A 4,921-nucleotide genomic window follows, 5' to 3' on the forward strand; every position below is an offset into this window, starting at 1 on the left:
CAAGATCAGATCAGCCATGATCTCATTAAATGGCGGAGCAGGCTCGAGGGGCCAAATGGCCGACTCCTGCTCCTATTTCTTATGTTCTTATGTAATGATAACTTGGCTCAAGTAGCAGGAGGCTGGCTTTATGTGCCGGCAAGTTACTGCCTCCAGGAGAAAAAAACTGGGGGAAATATGGAAACCTTCTTGTCAAAAAGAAAATAACTATTGATTGATCATTCATTTAATTTGCAGTGACTGCATCACAATCATTAACATTCTCTGCAGACCTCTCCATCCATTTCCAGCTTCGCGTGTACCAGCTGCTTCCACTCTCCCTGATAATCACTGTCTCAAGACAAGGACGCAATGCCAAAGAACCTCTCTATACACTTCATTGTATCCATTATACGTTATTAAAAATCTTATGTAGGGCAGACGTATCCACAAACCTTACTTCCTATTGTTTGGTCACACTTTTCTGTCAGTTACCATTGTAAACTGTAATGTCAATATTTTGCATTTAATTTTGCAATGTCAACTGTCACGCTATCATTTCAGGCTCCATGTATACAGCCTGTTACAGTCAGATAATCAATTATTCCATATTTACAGTCAGTTACAGCTAATTAATTATCCCATATTTACAGTCTTATAGTTTTTTCAATTCAATTTTATTTGTCATATATGCAGCAGACGTGTGTACTGCACAATGAAATGTTGATTTTTACGAGTCCTCCCAACATTGGAATAAATATGGCATAACAATGATAAAAATACTAATAGAAATACTAATAGAAAGACAGTAATAATAAATAAAACAACAGTAATAAATAATAATAAATTAATCGTTCATGAGTCTTATGGCCTGGGGGTAGAAGCTGTTTCGAAACCTGCTGGTACGAGACCGTATGCTTCGGTATCTCTTACCGGACGGGAGCAGGGCGAAGAGGTTGTGGCTGGGGTGACTCGCGTCTTTAATGATTCTCAGGGCCTTCCCCCGGCACCTCTCGGAGTAGATATCCTGCACAGCAGGTAATTTAATTCCTATAGTGTGTTGTGCAGCTTTCACTACCATCTGTAGAGCCTTGCGGTCTGTGGCGGTGCAATTGCCATACCAGGTAGTGATGCAGCCGGACAGGATACTCTCGATGGTGCACCGGTAGAAGTTGGTGAATTTAGTTAATGAATTATGCAATTTTTCTGTTACAATCTGTTACAGGTAGATAATGAAATATACAATAATTTACAGCCAGATAATCAATTATTCCATATTTATAGTCTGTTACATTTAATGAATGATTCCATATTTTCAGTCTTATAGTTAATGAATTATGCAATTTTTCTGTTACAGTTTGTTACAGTTAGATAATGAAATATACTAACAATTTACAGTCTATCACAGTCAGATAATCAATGATTTCATATTTACAGTCTGTTACAGTTAATTAATTGTTCTGTATTTACAACAACTTGCATTTCTATAGCGCCTTCAACATAGTAAAACATCCCAAGATGCTTCACAGAAACGTTATCAGACAAAATGTGACACCGAGCCACATAAGGAGATATTAGGACAGACGACCTAAAGCTTAGTCAAAAAGATACGTTTTAAAGATCGCCTTAAAGGAGGAAAGAGAGGTGGCGAGGCGGAGAGGTTTAGGGAGAGAATTCCAGAGCTTAAGGCCGAGACGACTGATGGCGCGGCCACCAATGGTGGGATGAAGGAAATCGGGGTAGCACAAGATGCCAGAATTGGTGGAATGAACTGTTATCAGAGAGTTGTAGGGCTGGAAATGGGGAGGGGCAAGGTCATGGAGAGAATTGAACACAAGGATGAGAATTTTAAATTCGAGGCATTGCTAGACCGGGAGCCAATGTAGGTCGGTGAGCAAAGGGGTGATGAGTGAACGGGACTTGGTGCCTGTCAGGATATATGTGAGAAGTCGCACAACACCAGGTTATAGTCCAACAGCTTTATTTGAAATCTTCATCAGGTGAAGTCTCCGAAAGCTTGTGATATCAAATAAAGCTGTTGGACTGTAACCTGGTGTTGTGTGACTTCTCACATTTGTCCACTCCAGTCCAGCACCGGCATCTCCACATCATGTCAGGATATGGGCAGCAGAACTTTAGGTGAACTGAAGTTTATGGAGGATGGAAGTTGGGAGGGCTGGTCAGGAGAGCGTTGGAATAGTCGAGTCTGGAGGTAACAAAAGATTGGATGAGCGTTCCAGCAGCGGATGAGCTGAGGCAGGGGCGGAGACGAGCGATATTACGGAGATGGAATTAGGCGGTCTTGGTGATGGAGCGGATATGGGGTCAGAAGCTCAGCTCAGGGTCACCGAGGTTGCAAACAGTCTGGTTCAGCCTCAGACAGTGGCCAAGGAGAGGGATGGAATCGGTGGCTAGTGAACGGAGTTTGTGGCGAGGACCAAAGATAATGGCTTCAGTCTTCCTAATATTTAATTGGAGGAAATTTCAGCTCATCCAATACACGATGTCGGACAAGCAGTGTGACATAGAAACATAGAAGATAGGAGCAGGAGTAGGCCATTCCGCCCCTCGAGCCTGCTCCGCCATTCAATGCGATCATGGCTGATCATCCAAATTCAGTACCCTGTCGCTGCTTTCTCCCCATATCCCTTGATCCCTTTAGCCTTGAGAAATATATCCAACTCCTTCTTGAATATAGAAACAAATCCGATGCAGTGGAGGAGTCGAGAGAGGCGGTGGTGAAGTAATACTGGGTGTTGTCAGCGTACATGTGGAACCTGAAGTGTTTCAGACGATATCGCCGAGGGGCAGCGTGTAGATGAGAAATATGAGGGGGGGCCAAGGACAGATTCTTTGGGGATTCTAGAGTTAATGGTGCGGGGGGTTTGGGGTGGGGTGGGGGCGGGGTGCGGGAAAAGAAGCTGCCGATGTTCTGGCTACGATTGGATAGGTAAGAGTGGGACCAGGTGAGGGCAGTCCCATTCAGCTGGACAACAGAGGAAAGACATTGGCGGAGGATGGTGGGGTCGACCATTTCAAAGGCTGCAGTCAGATTGAGAAGGATGAGGAGGGTCAGTGCACCGTGGTCACAGCCACATAGGATGTTCCTTTGATTAGGACCGTTTCAGTCCTGTTGCAGGGGCGGAAACCTGATTTGTGAGGTTCAAACGTGGAGTTGCGGGAAAGATTTGGGAAGCGACAACACATTCAAGGACTTTGGAGAGGAAGGGAAGGTAGGAGGACTGAGGGGTCCAAGGGTGGATTTTTTGAGGAATGGGATGATGAGGGAAGTTTTGAATGGCCACATACAGGTACTTATAATAAATTTATAATGAAATGCGAACCCAAGGTACCAAATTTAACATTTAATGGATGTAGATATATAGATTTATGACTCTGGGAACATGCTTTTGAAGGGATCATTTTACTTTTGAGTGCAAGGGAAAATCTGCACCATGAAAACCTATTATTTCATAACAAAATATGTTTGTGATTTTCATAGACTTATTATTTAGCAGGCCATACTGTACTAAATGTAGCAAGATATATTGCCTCAGTTTGGGGCGCGAGTATTGAACAGTTTGAACATGTGTCCCCATTGCAGTCAGTATCACCTGAATGAAAAATGTTTTCCAGAATTTTCTAGCCTTGGGGTGTTGCACACATCACTGATCAACTGAGCGAGTCTTGAGCCCAGACTGAGTTGGGCTGACGCAGGCGGTGACGGAGCAGCCCGATCTTTGGGGGGCGCTGAATGACTTAGAAAGCAACACAACAGATCGGCACAGACGGACGGAGGAGCAGAATCACTCTGGTAGGATTGCAATGGTGGAAATGTTAATTGCTCAAATCGTTTGTGTGTGTGTGTGTTTATTTTTGTAGCAGTCGGTCCGCATTTGCAACATTGATGAAATTGCAACAAATGCAATAAATGTTACAGCCGGGTGCTGGTTTCACTGAAATTGACACGTTACAAACGAAGAAGAAGACGGTGTTTTGACAGCAACACGGTCGCTGCTTTAATTGTTGTTTTCTTCCAGCTTAAAAAGGACAGAATCTGAAGGGAGTGGCATTTGATGCTCCGTGCCAGGGATGTGGGGACTTGTTTTTTCCGCGGTGACTTGTATTATTTCAGTGACGCAGATTGCAATCCATGCACGGCTGCTGATGCTGTTTCTCTCTATTGTTCAGCATCCCTGGGCTGAATCAGAGCCCGCTGAAAACAAAAACACAGAAAAACAAGGCAGCAAACCGATTAATAATGCATGTTGGCTATCTTAGCATTTTTCCTAAGGTGTTTATATTCATTGTCGCACCGCTAAAATGGGCTTTTATTGTTTTATATTGTGAGGATACTTAGTCTTCCAATGCCTATTAATTATTTTTTAGAATTGATCCTTTAAAAAAAATCATATATTAAAGGTGAATTTGTGTTAAGCTTTCTGGCACTGTGTATCTAGATATGGTGTTTTTTGGAGCTCACATCAGAGCTCTGGGTGAGATTGATTCCGTGTTGTGGAGATGGGCAGATTATGCAGATTGATTTATACCACATACACAGAAAGATTTTTTCCAAGTTAAGCACATGCTGAAAGGTTTAACATTCCCCAGAGAATGTTGCTTTCGATTAAACTAACTAGGGTTACTTTTCAATTATATATATATATATATATAGTAAATATTTGGAATAGACGGTAGCATCTCTAATTAAATGTATTGTCCAGTATGTATGGTAGAGTGTAATATCTTACAATATAGTGAATAGTTTTACGATTTTAATGTTAAATATAGGTGACTTGAGCTGTGCATTTTGTATTTCAATATAATATACAACAGATAGAGGAATTTAAAGGACCCCCCAACAGTAAAATCAAATGGTTTCAATGCTTTTCTTTTTGATTGAAATCTTTTGAAAGGTTCATGAATTTGTAATTGTGTCACT

At 42.0% G+C, this 4,921-nt stretch overlaps 1 protein-coding gene across 3 annotated transcripts in view; it reads left to right on the forward strand.

The window, feature by feature from the left end:
- The first annotated feature begins 3,614 nt into the window (after positions 1-3,614).
- clip3 (CAP-GLY domain containing linker protein 3) overlaps positions 3,615-4,921 on the forward strand; it is a 77,383-nt gene continuing 76,076 nt past the window's right edge. For 2 of the 3 annotated variants that reach the window (XM_085973240.1, XM_085973242.1), the window contains exon 1: positions 3,615-3,793. The gene's annotated coding sequence lies outside the window, so the exon portion shown is untranslated. The remainder of the gene's footprint in view (positions 3,794-4,921) is intronic. The other variant, XM_085973241.1, reaches the window with a different exon arrangement.

The sequence above is a fragment of the Somniosus microcephalus genome, chromosome 34, assembly GCF_052327205.1.
Source record: "Somniosus microcephalus isolate GS21.2 chromosome 34, FLI_Smic_1.0, whole genome shotgun sequence".
Classification (NCBI taxonomy): Eukaryota; Metazoa; Chordata; class Chondrichthyes; order Squaliformes; family Somniosidae; genus Somniosus; species Somniosus microcephalus.